Below are 26,598 nucleotides of genomic sequence, written 5' to 3' on the forward strand. Positions count from 1 at the left end.
AGTAACTTTTAATGCCAAAACAACGTCCTTCCCTTTCAGTTCAAAGAAAACACAACATCTGTCATAATGTGAAATGTAGATTTAATGCAAGTGTCAAGTCAGGCACTTGGTAATGAGGTAAAAACCCTTGAGATTCTAAGTCTCTCTTCCACGCTATCCTATTACAGGGAGGGGAAAGGAAAGAACTGTTTCTTTGGCACTTAGCAGCTTTTCTGTGTCCCTTATCTATCCTTCCCGGACATCTTCTGTAAATTAGTACATTTTTCCTGGCAGTGACCCTGAGAGGGAGGAAGGTGTGATAATGTTTGCTTTGCGGCAGAGGGAAGCTGAGGTGCAGACCAGCCACAGTCCGTGCTTGCCGCGGCACTGCCCGGAGCCCCCAGCCCCGGCCGGGGCGGTGGCGGCTCCCCGGGGGCAGGGCAGCGCTCCCCAAACGCGGCCGCGTCCCGCGGGACGCTGCGGGGCGGCGGCGGAAGCGGCGGGGAAGCAACAGGCTGGTGGCAGCCGGGCCGGGGCAAGACGGCGGGGAGCGGGGCCGGAGCTGTCCCAGCAGCGCGGAGGGGGCGCTGCAGCCGCCGAGGGCGGGCGGGCACCGAGCAGCGCCGGGGAGCCCGCACCGGGGAGCGGGGGCGGCCAGCCCGCCTCCCGGGAAGCGCGGGCTCGGGGCAAGGACTCGCACATGTCTGAGTGCAGAAGCAGAAATATTTGCTTTTCGGATATCCCCTCTTCTCCCATCCCGGTTTTCCTCCAGCCTCTCTCCGCCGTTTTCCCAGGAAGGCTGGAAGCGGCCACGGGGTAACCGCGGCACGGTAAGGATATGGGATTTCGGGATGCAGATGTCACATCGCCCTGCAAACGACTCCCGCGGTAGCACTTTATCAGGATTTCAAACTGCATCATTTATCTTTTTTAGAAAAGCCTCTCTCTGAAGAGATTGCCCTCAATCGACCCGCCACAAAAACATTTTAGTGTTGCTCTTGTGCTTCTGTGCATCGCACTGCGAAGGGGTCCCAGTGGTCCCCTGGGAATACAGGGAGCTGTGAGAAGTTACACAACTGGCCACCAGACTAATCCACTCCCTCTACCTTCCCGCGAGTACCTCCCCCTTCTGCTCTTTTTTTCAATAGCAGCGCTTTCTCAAAATCTCAGGTTACTTTGCTAAAGAGTTCTCAGCCTCATAGTTTCTGCCCTTGTCTCTGCCTCCAGCTCCTTAAGAGCCACCCAACCCCAGCGATTGGATTGGGCAGCCCGTCTTGACACACCACTGTGCTGAGTGCTTGAGGACGTGTTTCAACAGATGGTTGGGGTTAGTGTGTGTCATCACACTCGAGTGGGGATTAGGGGAGAGAGGCAGCCTTGCTGGAGCTGTGTGGTCTTCCCCAAGTGTGAGCTGCAAGCAAAAGAAGAAATACCTAGCTCTGGGGCAGAAGCGGGAAGAATCGTTTCCAGCAGCTCAGAGGGAAAAATAAAACCGCACATTTTGTTCAGGTAAAGTAAAAGGCACCTCATGCCTCTCTCGCTCTCTCTCTCTTTTTTTTTTTTTTTTTTTTTTCCTTCACGGTTTTCAGAGGAATGCTAGCACAGCACACTTGTCAAAGCCAGTTGCTGCTGCCTTATCAATGCTGCTATTGTACGGCTGACAGATAACAGCGAGCACAGCCTGATGCTTGGCTGTCTTCATAGAGCTAACACTCTTAGCGCCGCTAAGGTCACGCTTTCGGAGGTGTAGATTGGAAAATCTCCCCGGGAGCGGTGTGTCCCGGCGCTGCGGGAGCCGGCTCTGCTCCCCCCGCAGGCAGCGCTCTCCGCTGGGCACACACGTGTGTGAGAGTGTGTGTGTGTGCGAGAGTGTGAGTGTGTCTGTGTGTGTGTGTGTGTGTGTGCGCGCGTGTGTGTGTGCGAGAGTGTGAGTGTGTATGTGTGTGTGTGAGTGTGTGTGTGTGTGTGTGTGTGTGTGTGTGCGAGAGTGTGAGTGTGTATGTGTGGGTGTGGGTGCCCGCCCGGGGTCTAGGGGTGCCACGGTGGGTGCTGTGTGTGCGGTGCCACAGTGGGTGCTGTGTCTGGGGGTGCCACCGTGGGTGCTGTGTCTGGGGGTGCCACGGTGGCTGCTGTGTGTGCGGTGCCACAGTGGGTGCTGTGTCTGGGGGTGCCACGGTGGGTGCTGTGTATGCGGTGCCACCGTGGGTGCTGTGTCTGGGGGTGCCACGGTGGGTGCTGTGTCTGGGGGTGCCACCGTGGGTGCTGTGTGTGCGGTGCCACCGTGGGTGCTGTGTCTGCATCTCCGAGCGCCTCCGAGCCCCGGCAGGGCCGTGGAACTGCGTGCTCGGGCGGGAGAAGGCACCGCGGCAAAGTATTCCCCAGGTTTGGAGCAGGATGCTGCAGCCTGTCTGGGGCTCAGCTGGGAGGCAAAGCAGAATGTTTTGAAAGTGCGTTGGAGATGTCTGTAAAGTTTGAAGGCTCCTTTATAGAGACCTGCCTGGGCTCCTGACAGTCGGCATCGAGATGGTTTGGCTAACACATGGGCGTAAAGTTAAGAGAAAATCAGGGAAGTAGGGAAAGGCAGGGTACAATGTAATGCTGCTCTTGCAGCTGCAGCAGAGCAGATGGATGTAATTCATTTGCAGATCTGTTTGTGAAAGTTTTACAAGTCATTGAAAACTAAGTAGCATCACTATAATGGATCATTAAAGACTCGCTATATTTATAGATTCTAAACTAGCAATCTGAAGTGTTAATTAGACGTAGGCAAAAATTTATGTTTAGGAAGGAAGGGGGGCAGAAATATAATTAGAAATTAGTTATGGAAGTAGTCTGCTATCATTTTCATTTAATTCCGCTATTAAGTTCATTGATGTCTGGAGCGTGGGAAGCCCAGCAAATTAACTAAATCAGAAATGTTATCACTAATTACAGTATGTTAGCTTATCAGAAAAGACGTTTTCATTGTTTTATTCTAAATTATCTAGATGGAGAAATTAGAGGATGGATTATTTTTCCTTTTATTTGGTTTGGAGTTGTTTGCTTTAAAGTTTGCTGTATATATATGCTGTTTTCCTGTGCAGAGTAACAATATTATTTGCTTCTTTTGCACCTTAACAGTTCTTCACAGTAACTGTCACATACCTCTGGTGCTTATGAATTATTGGCCTCCTACTTGTGAAAGAAATCTAACACTGTCCTCACCACTTACAGGTGAGATATTCTATATATAATACTGTATCTAATGTGTTCTGAAATGAGATCTGTTTAGTAGGCTGAGCAAGGGGATTTATAGCTAGTGCTTTGTGATTTTGGTATTCAACAGTGTAACGATGCCCATAAACCCATGTTTCATGTTGCACATGTATTTTTGCCTTAAACCAACTTTTTTTGTTAACTTTTTTCCTTGAACAGACTATTTGGCCTCTTTACAGGTTGTTCTCAGCTTGTATTTTCAAACACACTCTTTAGTGCAGATGTGTCCTCAGAAGTCATCCACAGCAATTTGAAACAGAGAATTAGCCAAATCCCAAAAATCACCGGGCAACCAGACCAAGATTTATGTGAATAAATTTGACCATTTTGGTTTTTTCTCTCAGTCTACACTTTCTCATTGTAAAAAGTGATGGAAACTTTTACAAGCTTCAAATGAAAAACAAAACCAAAGGAAAACCTCATTATAGCTCTACGTACAAGTCTTGTATATTGGATTTCTCCTCTTTCTCCCAGTGTGTCCTGTGAGAAGCTCAATATGCCAGCTTCAGCACACAGAGGTTCAGACTTCAGCAAAGCTGAGGTGCAGCACTGTGAGCTGCAGAGCCTGGTGCTGTCACTGCCTAGCTGAAACCTATCCCTCTTTGTGGGTATCACAGATCAGATGATCTACAAGAAACCATATTTTTAAAGAAAGTGCATAGCTAATTACACATGCCCAGCTTGTTATTGTTTTACTAGGGGGACAAAAAACAAACTAGTTTCTCTAGCACTGCCAGAAAATCTTGCTGAGAAACTAGGAACAGCAAATCATGTTTTTCCTTCCTTCATAATGATGGGGCTGTTTAAAAGACAATGCCCACGGGGCAGTCCAGCTTCTTGTCAAAACGTAATCTACTGTTCCAGATGGTAAACATTCAAAGACATATTTATGGTGACTTCTACATACCTTCCTTTGACATTGGCTTTTTTTTTCCTGAGAGCACTTGTGCTGGGTACACACATGAAGTTCCCATTAGCATCCCAGCAGCTGTAAAAGTGTTCAGAGCTCACAAAGATGTTCCTCACAGTGAGATAAAAATAATCTTAGGAAAAGATCTGAGACAGTACAAGTTCCATGATACGCTCAAGGTAAAAAATTCCAGAGGTACAAAAAAAAAATCCATAAACTGCTGCATGAAAGCTGTAACACATTTTTGTTGCGGCTAATTCATCTTCGCTTGATATGGAATGCTGAACATACCAGGCATGTCTGTACTATCAACTCTGTTTGTGATGTGAGGCAACCTGCTCTGCACAAAAGCTGGTGTGTTTCTTTTTCCCCCAGCTAGTGAAAATTAGGTGGGATACTTATTGTCTTCATAGAGTTTTCAAAGTGTCATCCTGTTTTGTTTTTTTTCTCACTGCTCTGAGCAGTTAGGTAGAGCACAAGGAAATGTTTTCCAGCCAGAATGTGTTCTGCCCTGAATTGTCTTAATTATGTGTCAGTTTATTGCTTGTCAGGGGCTTCCTCTTCTTAGCACTTTATAATTGAGGTGGGTGAGCTCATTACATCACAATATGCAACTTCAGTTTCTGCTTCTTGGCATGTCTCCTTGGCCTTTCATTGATTTTTGTCTCTGTTTCAGAGGAAAAAAAATAATTATGATTGGTGTAATTTGCATTGAAAAAAAACCGCTTGGTGAATTTCCAAATGGCATGTAAATGCACCTTCAAAAAGTAGGCTAAATTAGATGTTGTTAGGAAAAAAATTGCATGTAGAAATCCAAAATTATCCTAGAGATTGCGAGTAACAGTGTGAAAATTATTGTAACCTTATTTCATTCTTTTGTAATCTTATTTCAGTCAGGAACTGATAAAAACAGTTTGTTTGAAATGTTGTGATGCTGGGGACAGTGCTCCTAAATGTGCAAACCATTATAAAAACCACACTCAGTGGATGTTAGACAGCTAAGGAAAAAAATATTAGAAAACATTTGCAAATTCTGTTCTGGCTAGAAACATTTTATTGCAGACTATCTATTTTGACAGTCTGCAGGTTTTTAATCTAGCTTTGTTTAACTTATATCCTGCACTTGATTTTATATATATATATAACCAAATGCTCATGCAGGATCAGGAGTTTGAGCCTTGTGTCATGTCAGGGCCCATTCTCACACTGATGAGGCAGGACACTTGTTGCAGATGTCATGGGAGTCATGGGTTCCACGATTTCCTTAGCTTTAGAAAGCGCTTTGGGGGATTTGTGTTTGAGTGGGAAGGCAGACTGATGTGATAACAATTGAGAAAGCTCCTTTTTGAGCCCCTTGAGAGCTGCAGTGTTCAACAGAGAACGAGGGTCCCGTGACAACTCTGCGGTGACATAGAAAGAATCCAATTAGTGGCCACTCCTGCTGTTGATACTGGATCTCTCCTAAAACATTTCCACCATTACCACCCCCATTGTAATCCCATCCACGGCACTGATAATGGGATCAAGAGTGTCTTTTCAGAATGCCTGTTTAAATTTTAACTGCCATCTTTGGGGATTTCGAGGATATTAAATCAGAAGGCACTGAATAACACCGCTCTCAAGAGAGCATTAAGACACCCATAAGACACAGTCATTTTCCTCATACTACCCTGTCCCAATGCCTCCATCACAGGTAGAGCTGCATTAAGTGGGCTGCAGGTGAAGTGGGAGGGCTGAATGTACATGGTGAATAATCCCCTGAGGTGTGGCTGTCCCTGCACTGCAGTTACCTGCAGCCCTCGTCCCTGAGCAGCCACGCGTGCAGGAAGCAGCAGAGGAAGGGAGTGGGAGGGGGTACAGTCCCATGTGCTGTGCCCTAGCAGTGGCAGCAAGTCACCCTGCTTCTCCTTTAACAAGCCTTCAGCCATCACTCTGCCTTCCCAGCTGCATCAGTAGTGTAATATTCTCTCCTGCCCCCCTCAGATGGTTTTCTCTTTCACTTTTCTTGCTCCAACGTTAATTCATCATTTCCATATGATCAGAGTGCAGTAATTCCATTGTTATTCCTACCAAGAGGGGCAAGTTCAGTGCTGTCATGTGCTTGGAGAGGAAGCTGTAAAGTGGAAAGGCTCAAGGCTCTATGCTGTGTCACTTCAGAATGCAGCACCGCAGTAATTATTAAATTAATAGCCAAACAAGACTCTCCTTAGCTGAATTATTTTAGCACATTTCAGTTATGTCAGTAGACTGCTTTTGAGGGCCCCTGCAAGATCTTTGTTTAGCATTGCTTATTCATACTCAAAAGTTGTTAACTGGTGAGAGTAATTCCATTTTAATTTCATGTGTCCTAAGAATCTTATTTTCTGAGGAAACTTATGCTTGTTTCTTCCTATAGTTTATGCACACAGCAGATTTAGTGTCAGTGATTTTCCCAGAACTTTAGTTCTCACTTTCAGAGTCTGCTGGAATGGTTGGTAAGCCTTTGTTACTGTGTGTGCTCTATTAATCCTGGAGCTCTGAACCTTCCCAGTCATAACCACCACTGGTGGTTTGGTTACAGTGAAACACTTTTTGATAATACTTGACCTTTACACTCAAAATTTTATCATGATTTCCCTTTTTTTATAATTAATTCTTTTGTAGCAAAAATTGACTTACAATTAAATATTAACTTGCATTATAGTATTTAAATCTGCATATTTGGTAGTATTGCTGGAAGATATACTGCAATATTTCTAGATGTGGTACTGCAGAATTCCAGGCTGCAGATCAGTGCTAGATTATCTGTAGAATACTTCATGGAGTTTCTATATAGAAGCAAAAGACTAGAAAGTCAGTGATGTTGTATTCCAAAAAAAATCCTATCCTGGTTTGAATGTAGTTGTGGCATGCAAGCTGCCATTTCTCTATGATGTGAATCTAACCCATCTTAGCAAGGAGAGGAGCTGCTTGACAGCAGCTGTATTTTTGTGGTGCTTCACAGGAGGTGAACTCTGTTTGGAAAGCCTACAGAGAAGATGGGGAAGCTTTTGGCACTAGGGTTCTGGAGAATAAATGTAACAGGGAGCTGAACACAGGGGATTGTTTTTCTCAAAAGCATCTATTAAAACTGAATAGTGGTCTGTTCCAGTATTGTAATTGCAATGTGCCAAGATATTCATTATTCTACCATGTGCACTGTTTTGTCTGTTTTCACTTAAATACAGAAAAATGTGTTGCCAAGCCTGTAAATGTCTGCAAAACTGCCAACTCTCCTGACTTTTATCAGTAGTCTGAAGATATTTAGCCTTCTTTGTAAAGCTTCAAGTGTAAGAGTCAAGATATAATGTGAGAAGTTCAGATCTCTGGTTTCTGGTTTTTTAAGCCTAATCCTCCTGGTTGCTGAGACAGCTGGCTTGCATGCAGCTCCAGAAACATGAAGGAAACTAACAGAAATCCCAAATCTGCCTATGTAAATGCATGCAGGCTGTGTGAACAAGGTGGGTTTGTGCATGTTGTGCCTGGCAATTAAAATAACCCAACTTTTTTTCCTGAGGTTTACTGTAATCAGCTCCTCCTGAAATTTCTGATCGGTCGCCTGATAACTCCCATTTTGTTAAAGAGGTTTTATTGCAACAGAGGGTGAGGTTTCTTGTCTCCTCTCAGACAGCAGAATAGCTTGCTGCCCTGGAGAAACCCATCCTTGATCTTCCCATCCTCTGCCTGCAGCAGTGTGTTCCCATCTCCTTCCTTGTGCCAGGTTTGGCTCTTGGCTCACCTCCTGGAGTGCTGAATGAACTCATCAGGCCAGTGGGAAGCTCTGTTGGCTGCCTGCCTACTGAGTGGTGGACAGAGGGTCCACATGGAACCATGAAAGTGGTTGGAGCTGCTGGCTTGGGGTGAGGAGGGGAAACACGGCCAACCCTTCAGGGGGCTGTGAGCTGTAAGATATTCAGCTACCTGGTGACACCTTCTCAACCCACACACTGGGGCACTGTGTGCGTCCACAGGAGAAGTGTGATAACAGATGTTATCTGGCACAGACTGTGCCAGTGTCACCATGAGCATGAGGCTAAATGTGCACATGTAATGAAAGCCTATCCCTTTTTATTTAGAGAATCGCTGCAGTATCACTCAGAATACAGAAAGTCATCCCTTACCACTTCTGACTCTCTAACCCAACATCTAGGATTTGGAGAGAAGCTAGTAAGTGGTGTGGAGAGAAAAGAGGAAAGAAATAGAAGTGCCTGCTCTGCTGCTGCTTTAAAAAGGTGAATGAGATTCTGAGGGTGGGATCCAGCCTGTGTAGCCAAGGTGCCCCTTGGTTCTTAAATACTTAGACAGCAGCTACCTAAAGGCATGTTCTGTCTCTGATCAATGAAGAGAGTCCCCCTGAAAACCTCCAGGCACTGCAGTTAGGAAAGCAGGATTTCCTTTTGTAAATCTTCAAAGGCACCTGCCTCTTTCCATATGTAGGGTTGAAGCTGGCTTGCTTTGTAAAGATTGCTGAGGAGCTTAACCTGGAAGAACTTGATATCATCTTGAGTTTCTTTTTCAGCCCATAGATGAGCAATGACATGGATAAACACTCAATTTGAACAGCTGTGGTGTAATTCTTACACAACTCTTTAAGGTGTCTTCTATACCTTCCACAGAAGAATGCATGAAGCAGGTCTTTGATTTGAACCCTGGAGATATGATGCACTGTAAGGGACTAGGATACTCAGATTAAATGTAGTTTTGGTACTGACTGCAGAAATGGAACACTGTACTCCTCCAAAGTGTCACCTGTTGTATTGCTGGGTTATACTGACAAAAAATGTGAATGTAAGTTATATAGGTTACACACAAATGTTTTAAAAATTGCTCAGTGTTGTTACTTAAAGAATGTTTCAAAGGCCTGTGGGGTAGATAGTGCTTAGGGGAATCAGAGATGGTGCTGGTGGTGCCTACACGCAGTAAAATCACAGTGAGGAATAATGGATGATCTTAGAGGAATATGATGTTGGACAAAGAATGGAAGAAAGAGAGAAAAGTAAGAGATTTGGCACCCATGTTTCTGGATCTACCTATGCTAAAACTTTTGAGGATTATTTCCCAGTGACTTGACTGCCTAGGGGCATGCCAGTCACAAATTAGAGAATAGTAGTGCAATAATAAACTGAACATCCTGAAAAAAACAGCACAGGATGCCTTTTAACTATCACCTTTTTTTTCCACCCCAAGGACTGTAAAAATGCTAAGAATTGTATCTTTTAGAATAATACTTGAGTTTTGCTAACTTTGTGACAATAAAGAATTCTGCATTAATCCAGCCTTTGTAGAAATATTGAGCAAAGGTTCCTTTGATGTCATTACCCGCTATTTTATTTTAGCTATAACATCTGAAATCTTGAATGTGTGTTTAGTAAAACACATGTGAACTTACCTTGTTGTTATCTATTATACATCTAGGGCCAATTTATGAACTGAGACTGTAACATTCTCTGCTTGGCCACCAGGAGATGGTAGGATTTAGGGAGACAACTACTACAGTTAGACCAATAAAAATGTTCTGAAGTGAACACAAGTATCTGTAAGGAATTCCAGTAGTTTCTTTTATCTCTATATCAGTAGGAGGTTGGTATTTTTTACACCACTGTAAAATTCCATCCATTGCCAATATTCAGGCTTCCTGAGCTCTATTGCTCTGCAACTCAACTCCTTAGTGAAAAAGGCCACTGAATTTGGGTTTTGTTTTCCTTCTGCTTGGTATGGAGCATTCCTCCTAAACAGAGATCCTCTGAAGTGAGGAAGGGCAAAATGAAGAGACTTTGAGGTGTGCACAGTCAGGGATCACCAGAGTCCTCAAAATAATAGCTGTTCAACATAGGAAATGTGCAGCTACAGAGAGGTATTGAAAGAAGTACACCATTTTTTCAGATTTTCTCCATCCTTTGCAGCTCATATCCCATTTTGTCTTTGAATAAATTGCTCTGCAAGCATCTCCTCTCCACAAATTTTGCACAGTTTTGCACATCATCAATTTGTGAAGGGTTTGATATGCAATATAACCATGTCTCAAGAAATAGGTCTATGTTCCAGCTATTTATTTTGGTCCTGGGTACCATGGATATCTATAGCACAAAGAGGACATCTATCAAATCCTGTGAAACCTTTAGAGAGGATAATAGCTGCCAACATGCAATGTGCTCTGCAAAAGCCAGATAAAACAAGGACATGGCTAAGTATAGCTGATGTATGTGCTGTCTTGGACAAGTGACATTGTGGAACTGTATCTTGATATTGTGTGTTTTGAGGTCCCTGTCTACCTTGTATGTAAGGATGGAGAATTTACTGCACTTTCTGGTAGCTGCAGAGCATTTGCAGTGTGAGAATATCATGTGGACTTTGTGTATTCCTATTTTATATGCCGTGTAAAATCCTTAGTTGTTGTTAAGAAATCCAGAGAGTTATTGGAGAGAACTACTTCCTGAGGAGCTTGAACCTGTGTTAGGGAGTTCTGCAATGACATTCATATGCCTATCACATTGCTTTTGGGTGCTGGTTCAAGGCTGCTTTGAATAAAGCTGTTTCCTACATACAGTTTAATGAGGTTATCAATATGGGCATCAGAGCTCGAGTTCAGGTGAGTGATGCTGCTGCTCTGACCTGTCTGCTCCACTCCTCCAATGGAGATTACTCATGCACACACCTTGAGAGCCCCAGGGCAACATACAGTGCAGAGCACATTTTCATTTCCCACAAGAATATTTGCCCTTCAGTCACAGACCATTCAGATAACAGCAGTAATTCAACCATTCTGCATTTGCTGCAGTATCACAGCTCAGTACTGAAGCCTGAACTGTGACACCAGTGCTACCATGGCAGTGGAAGAGGGACGCAGAGATGTGGAGTACCAGGGTGTTGAATCTGGTGGCTATTTGAACTATTCACTGGTTTGTTTTAGTCTCCAGCCACCAGTGACTGCCAGAGTTGCTGTTTCCCTGCCTAGAGTAGAAGAATATGCTGGGCTTTTCAGTTCAGAATTGATTTCAGTAATGCATGTATTTATGAGTCTGGGTTTTTGAAGTCATACCAATTGTCAAACAACTCATCTCTTAAGAAAGTGTTGCAGTTATTTTGGATGAGAGCCTAACACAGGGGGAGGTAGAGCAGGTTTCCTAGAATGCCTCACCCATCTCTTCCAGACACCTTGCTGAGTCACATCTGGTACGAAATGAAGAGTCTATGTCTCACTCCTTATCTTCAAAGCTCTGTGTGGGCCACTCTCATTGTTTGAAGAAGCTTTTTGCCCACTTCATCATGAATTGCCAACATATACAGTTAACAGGAACAGTGGTAGTGAACAATGAAGGATGAAAATTGAGGTGGGCAAGAAAGTACCATGCTGACACTGTAGGGCAAGAGACATCACATATTAAACTGAGACACTAGGGAACTTCTAAAACAGATGGAGTAAGAGTCTGAATCGTGACTGATAGATATCCCAAAGGAAGGCAGACCAGATTTGGTGAGTGGAGAATGGCAAGAAAATACATTCTTTTTCTCTCCCAGTAGCATTTCTTTGTGCTTGTTGCACATATCTGTTGATCCATTCATGTATCAGTCGGCACAAAGGTGTACTATCTGTTCTTCCAGGAGAGATCCTGAGTGTGGCATTTACCATGTATTATATTCTATTGCCCAGTAACCATAGTAGCTGTTATGGACACGAGGAGGGAGAGTCAAAGCAGAGCCATTTTGTTTTCTGAGCAGTTTGGAAATTACATACCTGTAGACATTAATTTCCATCTCTTTTGTAGTGCTTGAAGAAAATTCTTTTTTCCTTAGAAGCTTCATATAAAAAAATAAAAATTCCACTTTGGTAAAGCCACATATGCCTTGGTAACTGTTCAGCTTAGAGTACATGTACATGGAAGCACACAGGGTGGTTGATTACCTTGCATACCTCTGCTTATATAATTTCCTAAGGCTAAAGGTATTTTTTCTCTTTCTCCTTCTTATGCATCCTTCATACATTCCCCTATTTTGTGTACAGTACACAAATTGTTTTCCATTTACACTTTTATATTTTGACAAAAGAGGCTTTTAGATCTTGTCTTCAATGCTGTCAGGAAACTGCTTTAAATGAAAGTGTGGAGTGATGTGGAATAGTTTTAATGAAGACCAAAAGAATGTGAACTTCATCTTTTTCATAGGAAGATTTTTCTGTTCCATCCTGTGCCCTGCTTAAATACATTGGCCTTTTTTGACCTTTTCCTCGATGAAGGTTAAGTAGGAAATATCTTGGCTGCAGCCTTTCCAGTTTAACCAGAAAGACTTTCCTCAGTTCATGTTTACTTTCCCTGCTATGGCCATTCATCTTTCCTGAATCAAAATTGTTACACTGGATTTTCAGAGGGAAATTAATAGCTTGTGGCAGTGATGATGAAGTGTCAAGCCTCCTTCTTTCATGTCTCCAGCCCTATTTTGCTAGTGATGATTTTGTCAGTTCTCTTGCTAGAGATTAACAAATCTTGGGAAAAAATCTGTTTGGTTAATGGTTCCCTTCCAAGCATCTTCTTTATTGTCATTAGGAACAAATGAACAGAGTTGCTGCATTTGCAATTTATTGAGCGCATTGCTTCTGCAAAAATCTAGAAATATTGCTATGTTTTCCATTTCTGTCTGGGCCTCTTTTGTGCCTACTGCCACACACAGAGTGAGACGGAAAGCTTTTGGCTAGATAGGGGGTCTCAGTCCTTGGTGTGCTCACTCCAAAAGACTTTTTCAATCATCCTGTAAAAAAGTTTCAGAGAAACTTTGTCCTCAGGACATTGCTGCTTTTGCTGGAAAGGCAGTCATGTTCTTCAGGTATCGCGCTCTTGAGAGGAGAAGAGCTTGGTCTGAAGCCCTCCTGCCCTCAGTCTCAGTAGTAACCATTGTAGAATTTTGAAGTTTGGGATGTCTCCGTCTGTTATGCCACATCGAATTGCCTGCCTTCCATGGAGCTTTGTTATGAGACACACAGTAATGTGCTGTGATAGTGTTAGCTACTGTGTAGTGCAGGGAAAGAACCAGCCAATCTCCACACTCAAATTTCGTTTTGGTTTAGTTCTCAATGTACATTTTGCCCTCACAAAGCACAATTGTATGATTAGCACTGCATTCATCCATATATATTCCAAATGGGGATGGTCAAGTCAATTCTTTATCCCTCTGTCAAGAATAAGGACACTCTCAACCAAGCCCTTCACAAATATATTAAACATTTCATATACTCGCCGAATGAACACTGGAAGAGTCAGGTTGGAAAGGACCTTGGGAAGTCTCAGGTGGTGCTAAAACTAGGCTATGAGATCAGATCCTGTGGCTCAGGACTTTATCCAGCTGCAACTTGAAAATCCCCAGAAGATATTAAGTGCACAGTGCACAGTGTCTTGGGCAACTTGTTCTGCTATTTGGCTTTGTTTCAGGGAAGAAGCTTGCTTTGATTTATATCCAGTCTGACTTTCTTTTGTTTCAGCTTATGCCCCTTATCTCTTGTCTTCCTGCCATGAACTGCTGACTCCTGACAGAACCTTGCTCTCTCTCTTTATAACTAATTACAGGCACTGGGCAGCTGCTCTGAATCCCCCCCATGTCCAGCTAATCTCCAGGAGGAACAATGCCAGGTTCTCCCTGCAGGGCAAATGCTCCATCCCTAAAACATCTTGATAGCCCTCCACTGATCTTGCTCCGGTTCATCACCGCTGGTTTTGTACTGTAGGCCCAAAAAATTGAGCATAGGTACCATTTAATGAGCTCTGAGCAGATGGACGTAATGTCTGTCCTTGCTGAATTCCATTAGGATCCTGATGGCCCATTGTTCCAGCCCACCTAGGTCCTTCTGTCAGTCCTGTCTTGAGGAGATCCATTGCTACCTCCAATTCAGTGTCCTTCTCTAACTTAATAACTGTTGCTTATCTTGCTTGAAACACTTGCCCTCAACTTGTTTTCGTTATCTTACTTTGAATTAAATTTTATTCTTGATTTTCATCCTGGCTTCTCAGTGTCTTTGAGTAAACTGGATATTTATAAAAAGCAGTATACTAAAGCAATTCACTCCAGCTTATGGTTTGCTTATGATACATGCAGTTGTTCTTAGCTCACTTTTAAATAGATCTTCCAGACACAGTGAACTGCAGGAGAAATATTTCTCCAAAATACATTCACATGAGAAGATGCTCTTCCTGGTTTTGGCCAGGTCTGTCACATAAGATCTTCTTCAAAGGGTATCTCAAATTCAGTGGTTTGCTGTGCAGTCCAACTGAACAGTGTTGAGGACTACTGCTTAAAACATATAAACTAAAACTATACAAGATTTTTACTTTAAGTTTCATTTTCAGTATGGATTTTTTATTGCCTTCTACAGAAGTTTGGGAAGACTTTGAATGAACTTTTTGAATCCTAAAATAGATACATTTCAAACAACAGCATCCCACAGTCTGGAACCCTTATTATCATTGACATTAGTGCCATTATTTCCCCTGAATATCTTGCTGCTTTACAGCTATGCTGCCTTTCCTCATCTTCATGTGGCTGGAACTTCTTCCCATCATTTATTGTTGATTCTCCATAATGGTGCTTCTTTTATGTCTCTGTAACTTTAGAACTGACAATTATAACTATCTAATTTTAGTCCAATATGCATATATCCTATTGATGCATGTATTCTCCTTATGAAGTTACTTTAAAATTCTGTTTGTAGCCAGATGACGAGTTAACCAATAGGGCTGAATTTATCAACTTAAAATATAGGAAGTCCAAAGCCACACTAGTTTATTTGGTGTTAATTTTAGCCTGATCTCCGCCTGAGTTTGTTCATACCTGCCCCCTTAAAAAGCCTCCTGCTCTCTGAGCTTAGCTACTTTGTGAATAGCACTGAACATTCAATTCATTCAATCCCAGACATTTAATTAGGAACACTACTAACCTCTGGTAGTATTCTGGGAAATACAAATTCAATTTCTCCTGTCATAGGTATAAGAAAAAATATCTGAACCACTTTTTTATTAAGAACTTTGTTTGGCATGTAAGAGAAGATCAATTGTTGACTCATCCATTATGCAAGCGATGTGACCACCTGCACCATTCATCCAATTCTTGAATATCTGCAGTGGAATGCATGTTTTCTGGAACTCAGTCCACATCTGAGCCATCCTTGTCAGGGTTTCACAGTGTGAGGAAAGTGAAAGGAAATTCCATGGTTCTGTATAGTGTTGTGGTAAGGGAGAATACTTATTTATGAGACTTTATAAGGCATAGCCTTAAAAAGAGTCAAAATAACCTTAACTTGAGCAACATTTACATTTTAAAACCTGGCTACTGTCCTGCTTTTTTTGACCTTTTTGCTGAATTGAGTTGCTAGCAAGTATGGTCTTATTCAGTTTTTATCCATGCTTTTCCACTATTCATCCCTTTGTAATTGGTCGTAGGTAACCCGAATGTGATAGCAGTCATCACCACAAATCTGTAAATGTCTCTGAAGCTCACAGCTTGTCTAGAGTGGCATTTGTTGACTATTTGCACCAGTGCAAACTTGCTTGTACTGATGCATTGAAACTGGCTCAGCATTCCTCAAATAAATGTGACAGGGAAGCCCCGCAGGCATGTGGTAAAGGTGTTCCTGTAGAAGGGACACACGTGACCACTCTATCTGAAGGATGTTTCTAATTTCTTTAGCAGTGTTCTTTGCACCACAAGATCTTTGGCTATACAATGGCTGAGCTCCTCCTGTAACTTCCTGAGGAGAATAAGTTGTCTATTCCTGAGCAGGATAATTTGGACATACAAGTTCTGACAAGGCAAAAGTGTCCTCCTCCTCACCAGCTTGTTTGGCCTAATCTTTGCTCAGCAAGATGATGGGTCTGAAATACTGTCTTAGACAGACTCCTCACTTGTAGCTTGGAGCCTCAACACAGATCCTTATTCTGCACTGATCCTTGGTCTCTGATGCCTCAGGGAGATTCCAGAATCTGTCCTCCCAGCTCTTGCTCCTGTAATCTCCTGGAAATTAGAAGTCCCATTGCAAACAAAGATGAATGTGCTCTATGGAATCTCCTCAGCTACTCTGCATCTTGATGAACATTGAATTATTTTGAAATGGTAGTTTATATGCCAAGCTATGAACAAGAAGCACTGGGAAGCTCTCCCATCAGGATAGACCTCCTATTCTGCTCACTCTGTTAGAGGGTTAGTAAACTTGTCCAGAGATAGGAATATAGAAAATGGAAGAGTTGGAAGAACTAATTTATTCATTTAATAGCATATAAATTTCCAAAATTATGCGTCACAGCCTTGAGTTTCACTGGTGAATTGATATTGTGTTACCCTATATATCGTGATATTAAGGGGGAAAATGCTGATAGCAATTTTCTGGCTGTAGACTTCAGGAAAAGATAACAATATACAATAGAAAAACTGGATGAAAGAAAGTAGACATGAATTTTTTAAGATCTAAAATAGCTTTTATAGCTAGGTGTTTTCTCAGTCCTTCATATTGCTGGAGAAAGTCAAAAGATACATAAATGCTAAAAAAAACCCTACTCGGAAGAGTAGGCAATGTGGCTGAAGCTTGACTCTAATCTAATTTAGATTTTGTGAGTAGGATGTGGAAAAAATGGTCTTAGCATGAGCTAGTTTCACCATCATGTTTTAATAAGGAAAGTGAATGTTTTTTTCTGTGTGCACACGCGTGGGAGGCACAACAACAGAAGTAAATTCCTGTATCTGAAGTGTTAGAATTTTAATGTTGCTTTCACTCTTTTGGACATACTTTGCTTCAGGAACTTCCCATTTTTAAGTTCATTATAAGGACATAAAAATAAACGAATTGCACACACATGAGAGAGGCAGAGCAAGCTATATTTCCCAGCCAATCCATGAGTTTCTTGCCTCCATTTTTAATCCAGCTCTGTCAGTATAGCAACATAAAATTTCAACAAAAGAGTATTTTTTTCCCTGAAGAGCAAAATTTGCTAGCACTCTTTATTATGTAGTGTATTGAGAATGCAAAATGTCGGGTTACACTGATAAGTCACCTTTTTGACTTATAAAAATATATTCCTACTGATTACTAAAGCAGTGTTGCTTAAGGCTAATGGCATAATAGATACAAATTCATCCCATAATTCTTTTAATCTCAGTAAATATATAGCAAATGTTTACTATCTATTGTGGCAACATAAAGCAGAAGTCATAATTAGCCTAAACAAAACAAATCATAGGAGAGTGTTAAAGTGTGTTTCCAATTTCAGAAGAAAAAAAAACTCATAGATTTTTCTTTTTTTCTTTTGTCACATCTTGAATCAGACATCAGCAAATGTGTTTGTATGTGTGCATTTTCCCCAAAGCACTGAGAAGAATGTCGTGTGAGAATTATCTTTTCCATTCGCAGTCATGCTGCTATTTGGTCACATTTCAATCCACTGAAAGAAAAAAAGAAGGTGGGGGTATTCAAAGCCCAACAGAACCGCTTAAATTACTTCAAACTTCAATGCTGCTGCAACCCTTAACAGAAGGCAGAGCTCAGTTGTGTCCATGGAACAGTTCCACATTTCTTAAAAAAAAAAAAAGAAAAAAGCTAATAAAAATTTTTAAAGCACAGACATTAACGAGCTAACACAAAAGATTTATTACTTGCATTTATTTTCTTTTCTGTCGTTTTCTAATAAACTTCTGCATTCTCCAAATAAGAGAGGCAAATTTCCAGCAAGTAAGCTTCTTTTTCCCTCCTTCCTCACCTTCATGTTTCACTTTCCTCAATTGCTCCTTAAATTTTTTAATGAAGATCATCTTGCTTTTTGATTCATTGATTGCAGTGACATTGTTCTTTATGTTCAGAAGGCGATAAGGAGTGGTCAAGTTTTGGGTCACGCTGACTTTGTTATTTTAAGCACTGAAATACAGGAAAAATCTGTTTTATAAGACCCCTGAGTTATTTTTCTGTCTGAAACAACCTTGTCAGTAGGTTGTGTTTCTTGCTAAACAAAAAGCTGTGTTTTGCTGCTGAAAAATCTGCCAGAACAGTAAGGCAGAGGAATATGTTCATATTTTATCAACCAAGAAAGTGCACATTTAATTGAGGGCTCATTAACCCTCATCAAGTCACATCGAAAAAATTTTCTGTTTCACCTCCCCCTTCATTTATTTTGAGTATTAGTAAATATTTTAAGTGTATTTTGTGGCTGCCAGGTCTTCCTGGACATCCCTTCAAATGCAAATTAATAGTTTTCTCCCCTCAGAATTGCATAAAGAAACAGGGGAATACTTTACACCCTGAAAAATTATAATGATTGTATAGAAGTCTATGTCAAGGAGATTCTGTTGCCTTTCTGGTGTTTGTAAGATGACACATATTTTTAGCCCCTTTCTTTAGTGGTTGATGGTATTGGAGAATATCCCCAAAGTCTTCAGTTCTATTCAGAATTAGTACACTTGCGAGGTAAAACCTATCATAGATGCATAGAATTATATAATTCTATACTGGTTTGGGTTAGAAGGGACCTTATAGATTATCTAGTTCCAAACTCTCTGCCATGGGCAGGGGCATCTTCCACAAGACCAGGTTGCCCAAGGCCCATCCAACCTGGCATTAAGCATTTCCAGGGATGGGGCATCCACAGCTTCTCTGGGCAACCTCTGCCAGGGCTTCACCACTTCACACTACAGAATCTCTTTCTAATATCTTATCTAAACCTACCCTCTTTCAGTTTGAAGCCTTTACTCCTTGTCCTGCCCCTACATGCCCCTGTAAAATGTTCCTTGCCAGCTTTTTTAGGCCCCTTTTTGTTACTGAATGGCTTTTCTAAGGTCCTCTCAGAACCTTCTCTTCTCTGGGCTGAACAATCCCAGCTCTCCAAGCCTGTCTGCAGAGGAGAGGTGCTCCAGCCCTCTAATCTTGGTGCCCTTCTCTGGGTGTGTTCCAACAGTTCAACATCCTTCTTGTGCTGGGGGTCCCAGAGCTCGAAGGAACACTCCAGGTGGGGTCTCATGAGAGAGGAGTAGAGGGGAAGTAGAGGGGAAGAATCACCACCCTTGACCTGCTGGACACATTTCTTTTGATGCAGCCCAGGACACATTTGGCTTTCTGGGTTCAGGCACCATTGCTGGATCATGTTGAGCTTCTTGTCAGCCAACACCCCCAATTCCTTCTACCCAGGGCTGCACTCAGTTCATTCTCTGCCCAGCTTGTGCTTGTGCCCAGGGGTGCCTCAATCAAGATGCAGCTCGCCCGACTTGGCCTTGTTGAACTTCATGAGTTTTGCATGGACCCACCTCTCAAGCCTGCCACATTCCCACTGGGTGGCATCCCCACATCCAGGGTGTCAACTGCAGCACACAGCTTGGTGTGTTAGGCAAACTTGCTGAGGGTGCACTCCATCCCACTGTCCTTGTCACCGGCAAAGATGCTGAACTGTGCCAGCCTCAATACAGACTCCTGAGGGGCACCATTTCCACTGCTCTTCTTGGACATTGAGCCACTGACCCCAACCCTTTGAGTGTGATCACCCAGCCAATTCTTTATCCAACAAGTTTTCAATCTATCAAATCCACACATTTCCAGTTTATAGACAAGGAGACATTGTCAAACGTTTTGCACAAATTCAGGTAGATGACATCAATTGCTCTTTCAATGCCATAACCCCTCTGGTGATATCAAGGAAGAAAAATCACAAGTTCTATATCAAGTAATAAATTTATATTGAACTTAATATTTTTCTATTATTTTAGAGTGTTTATTATGTTTCTATTGCCTACTATGTTGGCTTTATTGTTTTTTTACTTCAATGCTCTTAATGTTCAAAATTTGGTTTTGTTTTCTACATTTATGTTATAAAACAGAATTTTTGCCTTTGTTCTTTTGAAGTTAAGAATTGTGTCTAGTTTTGTCACCAGCTAGCTAGCAAAGCACTGGGAAGCAGACTTTAATCCTGTAGACAGCATTTTTTCACAGTGTAGCAAAACAGATTCCTGCATCAGGCTACCAGTTTTTTCAAACATTCAACTGCTACTGCAATTTTTAGTTGTATCCACTAAAATAATGAAAAATTAAATTGTTGAAGTCAGTTGTTTCAGGAGAAAAAATATTTATGTAGCTTAATTTTATTTAATTTAGGTGGGTTGCTCATGACTGCTAAAAGCAGTATTTACTCTTCAAAAAGGTGACAGCAAGTAGTTTTCTTCTGTACCTTCTCACCCAGAAATGTTCATCAGGGGTGATTTAATAACTGATGCTGAAATGCTTTTTGTATATCCAGTATAATGGTAGCAAGTCATCTTCAGCTGTAAGTGATCAAAAATGCTTACAAATTAGTCTATGAGATAATCCTACTGAGTTATGAATATCTAAAAGCATATGAGATCAGTTATAACTGCTGTTTTTAATACAGAAATAGATGTTGTATTGATCTTCATAGGCTTCTCCCTTTTTTTTTTTTAAACAATAGAAGTTTCCATTGTGATGACAATACTGCTGAATGAGTGCTGAAGTCAGTAAAGTTCATAAGTTGCTGACGTTTGGTGCCTTTTGACTACTCTATCTTCTCAATCTTTTATGAGCAAGGCTAGATGGCCTGATAACAGTGCCAGGCAGTGTGAGAACTCTGTGTACACTGAAGATCCCTTATATGTCAATAATGGAGTGCAGTTCTGAGAAATATTAAATTATATTCTTTTCCAGAAATACCTCCTACTGCCTACTGAAGTCAATGAGAAAGACAAAGCCAGAAGAAAATTCAATGCTTGCATAAATTGTGGCTCCTCAGGCTGCTTTGCAATCATTCTTGTTGATAGTCCAGCAAAAAAATAGTATTGGGTAACTGTATTTGGATTCTGCTGTCCATTTATTGTCATTTATTGGTGAAGTCCACCACCAAAATATTTTCTAGTTCATTCTGTTTTCAGTGAGTTATATCTGCAATCATGTTGCTCTCCTAACTTACATATAGAATCTTTATACATATGGAAATGCACACTGAAATCACAGAGTTGTCCACTGAAATAAAGTTGTTTCTGAGTGAAAAGGGAAACTGCTGCATGAGGTCATTCTTTGTACATCATAGGTCTGAGGAGAAATGAACATGTCTTGGGCTGAGTCTGTAGGAAGGTGTTTGGTAGGTCTGGTATTTTCCTGTTTTCTGAAAGACCTCCCTTCTGGCATGAAACTGGGTGTGTAAATTTAGGTCTGTCTGAGATGAAGTGAATCACACACAACACTCCCTGCAGTCCCTCAGATCTTCCTTGGAGGCTTTGTGACAGTGCTTCTTTTGTGAAATTAAGATTGCAGCCCCAGGAGATGGTTACAACCATGTATTACCATGTATTTCTGGAATGATTTGGAAATATGTCCCAGGTACGGAAAAAGTCCTGCACACAGAAACCTCTCCTATGTTTTATGGGTTATCTGTGTTACACAGGGAGGATTTCTCTCAGTGCCACACAGGCATTTACATTCCCCCAAATTCCCAAACAATATGCCATCTGGCAGTATCTAAACTCCTGCTGTTCAAAGGCAGAAACAATAAATAATAATTTTATGTATTACAGTGTGCTGTAAGCCTTTCTCATCATGTTAAGTTTCCATCTGTACCGCAGTTTGGAAATGTGTTGTGACAAGGTTCCTAGCTGTATTAAGAATTTGTGTTAAGAATTTTGGTAGTAAATGGTGCACAGAAACCTGAGGAATAAAAGCAGGAAAAGAAAAATTAAAATTCAAATGCAATTTCTTTAAACACAGCAGTATTTCAAGCAAAAAATGAATCCTTTTTCCATAGAATAAAATTATGGTATAACCTCCTTTCAAAAGTTAAGTCATAATGGACTCTTTTGTACATCTACAGGAAAGCATTGTATTTTCATGTGCTCATGAATGTGGAAAACAGGGATCTGGAAACTTTGACAATGGTAGTTACCATCCCCATATGCATTTTTCTGCTCTGTATGGACTTGTTAGTACTTAGGTAAATGGAAAGATTCCTGTTGATTCCAGTGCTATTTGACTCTTCTACTATATGTCATTCAAGGGCTTATTTCATCATTACTCTGTTTCATCATCTAATATTACTCTTTTGTACGTATAGATAAAAAGATTCCTAAAATCATTGTTTCACCCCAGATGGTGCAATTAGGTGATTCTTGATTTTGTCTTATCATGTCCTTGAAATTAACATCTACAGTACGTAGTGAGAAAAAAAAATGTATATAAAAAAATCATCTATCTCTCTCAGTGATAGAGAGAGATATTTTTACAAATGAAAAAAAAAGAAATTTTCTTGTCCACGTGCAGTCAGCTTACTGACTGTGAACACGAATGATGTAAAGATGTTTTTTTAAGCATCTTCCCTCTGTTTAATTTGCTGTTCTAACCATTGTTTTCTTCATTAGCTTAGTTTCATCTTAATAATTTGTTTTATTTTCTTTGCTATTACATTCTTGGCCATTAGAAAGCCCTTTTCTTCCAAAAAATTCTTTGCCCAATTTGTTTCCCATAACAACAACAATAATAGGGGAGAAAAATACTCCTTTTAATGGCAATTTAAGGGCCAAAATTCATCCTTTGGTACTTCTATGCAGTCACCCTTTCTGTGGGATTTGCACTCACATTACTAAGGCTAAACATCTGGCCTTAGGCATCACAGCCCACCTCTCCATGTAGCTACAACAAGCAACAGTTACAAAACAGAGTGAGACCTCATTAATGTTTTAAAGCTGGAGGAATAATGTGCTTAATCATCTTGAAGTATTTGCATACCTATCCTTCCTTCACATTTTCTTATACTGTAGCTGATGGCTGATAATTCCTCACATCATGAGGCTTGGTCTAGCTAACAGACTAAATGGGGAGGGCATGTATGTCTTTTCTGAAGTCTTGGCCTTTCATTATAACACAGATTTTGCTGTGGGAAAAAAAAAATGCTCTAACTCTCCTGTTCATTCAACCTGTGGGAAGGGCCCTGGTGCACTCACCCATCCCTAGGGCTGGTCACCAAGAGTTATGGCACTCAGAAGGTTGGCAGAGCATTGCTGGCTCCTCTGATGTGGTCAAAGGAGGGCTTGTGTGGCCATTGGGACAGACAAGTTGTGTTGAGGGCCATTGACAGTGAGAGTGCCTTTCTTTAATCCCTAACCTCTTGGCCCAAGCAATATACATGCTGAAAGGGGCTGAGGGTAGCCAGAGAGAAAGACAAGGCTTCATCAGTTGTCCATAACTTTATATGACATCAATGGTGAGCAAAAAGGTTCAATAGTAGCTAGTGACAACGTCAAAGAAACACTTCAGTCTGATTATCGTAGCAATTACTACCCTGCTAAAAAACTGGAAGCCGAAAACCAAAAATAATACATTATTAAAAGCTGTACGAACTAATCTTTCAAATAAAGAGATCCAAAGCCGCATATTATGTAATACAAGAATAACATTAATTTTCACTTCCGTAGTTATTTCATGCCTGTGTATTTTTTAAACAACTAAGAGTGTTCAGCACAGAATATGAGCTTAAATTTTAAAGATGAAATTGCAGAAGACCTACTGGTTTTCAAAACCACTACCAAACTGAAAACCTAACAGCACATTGGTTTGAATTTTGATTTATTAGGAAGCAGGCTTAACTGAAATTACTGATTGGAATCTAAATAAGTCTTGCTGGATTTCTGCTTTGCACCTGCAGAAGCAGCTTTAGAGATCTATTGCCCTCTGTAGATACTGTATACTGCCTGTATAATCTTCTCAAGAAAATAATTAAATAAGAAAAATAATTGTTTATAAATGGAGAAAATTGCAATACCAATGTATTTTGCTGTAACTGCTCCCTGCTGAAATTTGAGACCATGGTCCCAGTGAAGTTTATGGGACAGCTCAAAAAAACATTCATGTATGCAGTGTTTTTCTTACTGTGCTGGGGTTTACTCCTAGAAGTAAAGTGATAGGTATAGTGATTTCTTTGAGATTTTTTCCTTTCAAAATATTATTAAGTTTATTGCTTAGAAATTGCTATAATTTCTATTGGTTTATTTATTACAGAAAAAAAAAAGGACTGAACTGAGAGTGGAAAAGTAATGATAATATTTCTTTCTTGCATAAGAAAAAGATAAGATTTAGAGGGCCATAATACTGCAGGTACTTATTTATGGCATACTAATAACTATGAGGTAATTTGTTAAGTTCCCAAATACTGGCAGCTTTTGATTTAAACTTATTCAGACCTTCACAATCTTGGCTGCCTAAAAACTGATGATTTAAAATTCACAATCCTTTCCAATTAACTGAGACAATGAGTCTACTGTTTATGCCACTGTATTAACCTGTTCTGCATTAGAGAAGAAAAGGTTACATTTCATTTTGTAGCAGCATATAGCAGCATGTAGCAGCAGGCATATTAGGCCTGTATGTATTTCAGGCTCCTCAGTTTTGATTTATACTATCCCCAGTTTGGGTTTATTGAAGGGAGAGTTCATTCTTTCTTTTTTCCCTCCCACTCCATTCCCTGGGAGCTATAAATGCCCCAGTTATCCTGGGAATTTTTTTTTTTTTGGTCCCAGGTACCCAGCTGTGACTGAAATAATGCTCCCCATCTGTGTTCATTGTTTGCATTGATGGTGTCTGTGCAAGTCACCAGGGCTTTCCTAATAAGGTTCAGTTTGACCTTTCAGAAGTTCTCAAATGAAGAATCTAAGTGCACTCACCAGCCTCAAAAGAGATAGACTTCTCTGCCCCTGCCCTTACAAACAGCTGTAAGAGACAGTGAAGGATGAGTGTTCCAAAACCAAAGTCAGCCCTCTGAGCTGCTCAAGAGTGTGCAAGCACCGGGCAGCCAGGGGCTGGCTGTTCTCCCCAGAAGGATGGTGCACCAGATGGAGGCAGATCCTGGAGAAGGGGAGCAGACAGACTGACAGACAAAGACTTCACCACAGAGGAAGAGAAAGTCTAGAGAGATGCCCTCTAAACTGAGCTGATTTTTAGGCAGGAAAGCACTGCCTGGTGGTTTCAGTGCCCACGTGTTCAAGGTGAGGGCTTCAAGCTGCACGTGCCGACTTCTGGTGTGGTGACCCCTGGTTCTTCTCCTTTTTTGTGAGAGCACTGGAACTGGTGTGACAACACAGGGAGCCAAGTGAAAGGAATAACCCACCTGAAAAATAATCGTGTTTGCTGGTTTTCTCTAATAATTTTGGCTGGCATGGTTAGTACTTGGAGAGATTGGTTCTCTCACCTGGCTCCGCTCAGCCCCAGGAGCATTTGTGCTGACACAGGCAGGGGAGAATCGCTGCCAGGATGGTGGGGGAAGGTGGTGTCTCTTCTGTCAGGTGCTTGTGCCTAGTTGAGGCTGAAACTATTGCTCACATCAACAAAATATTTACTGTGTTCATGAAAATAAATGAAGCAAAGCTCTTTTTTTTCTGTCAGGGAAACCTTCTGGCTGAAGTCACCAATGAGATCTGGAATCTTTATAGAAGCTGAGAAAGTGGATATTTACCAGTTGCTTTTTATCAAAGGAAGAAGAAGAGCAAGGCATTCAGATTAATAACGCACATACTGGTAGCTACCTTTCGGATGCCTAAAGACAAAATGGAATAATTTGTGGCTAATTTATATATGATTTCAGTATTATTTCATTTTGGCAAAGGAAAAATGAACAATTATGAAAGCTAAGACAACTATCTCCAAACCAGAAATTTCAATTAAAATATTACAAATATTCTCAGAAAATATCCTGACAAGTTACAGATTTTAGTGATGAACATCTAGATATTTGAACCATTCATTAGAATCTGGGTATATTAAGGCTCTAAGTTTCAATTATTTTGACTATAGCAACATGCTAACTTGCAAGCAAGTAAATTATGTGTGATAAACTTGATTCCATAGAGTGATTCAGCAAAGTAAATAGGAATTCATAAACTAAATTTTGCAAGAAATTCTAACCCCAGTATGAACAGAGCTTGTGTTGCAACTGTGTGATTCCTAGTTGTTTATAAGTATTAATGTGTTCTCCCCTTTTTGCAGGTTTTGCCCATAATAAACTCACTGAGCAAGACATATGGACTTCTATCCAATGCTATGAAAATTAACCAAGGCACATTAACTTCAGGAAATTTTCAAAGGTACAAAAATAATATGTGTATTCAGCAATTAATTTAGTCAAATAAGCCATCAGCTTGTGCTACATAGTTTAAGTATTATGTCAGGTCAATAATTAAGCTGTAGTAAATCTGGAGATTCTATTCTGCCAAACTTTAAAGGCTCGAGACTAACCCAAGGACCCTTCACATTTTAATAACCCAGTGAATGATTACACAGATAGCTTTTCAATCCGAGGTTTGCTACTATTAACTTTCTATTTTTTAAGACATCCAGGAATTCTATGTTTTGTGGTTATTGAATAATATCCTGTGAAAAAATGTATGCTGTCTTGCTTTTATGAAAAGGAATATTTAATAGACTTCAGTTATATCAA

The 26,598-nt window shown here is 41.0% G+C and overlaps 1 protein-coding gene across 7 annotated transcripts in view; it reads left to right on the plus strand.

The window, feature by feature from the left end:
- SULF1 (sulfatase 1) overlaps window positions 1-26,598 on the plus strand; it is a 184,772-nt gene that overhangs the window by 60,365 nt on the left and 97,809 nt on the right. For 4 of the 7 annotated variants that reach the window (XM_064706213.1, XM_064706208.1, XM_064706207.1 and 1 more), the window contains exons 1-3: window positions 1,207-1,488; window positions 3,100-3,192; window positions 26,148-26,245. The gene's annotated coding sequence lies outside the window, so the exon portion shown is untranslated. Of the gene's footprint in view, window positions 1-1,206; window positions 1,489-2,238; window positions 2,362-3,099; window positions 3,193-26,147; window positions 26,246-26,598 lie in introns of those variants that run through there. The other 3 variants (XM_064706209.1, XM_064706211.1, XM_064706210.1) reach the window with 3 other exon arrangements.

This window comes from Zonotrichia leucophrys, chromosome 2, assembly GCF_028769735.1.
Source record: "Zonotrichia leucophrys gambelii isolate GWCS_2022_RI chromosome 2, RI_Zleu_2.0, whole genome shotgun sequence".
In the NCBI taxonomy this organism is placed as follows: Eukaryota; Metazoa; Chordata; class Aves; order Passeriformes; family Passerellidae; genus Zonotrichia; species Zonotrichia leucophrys.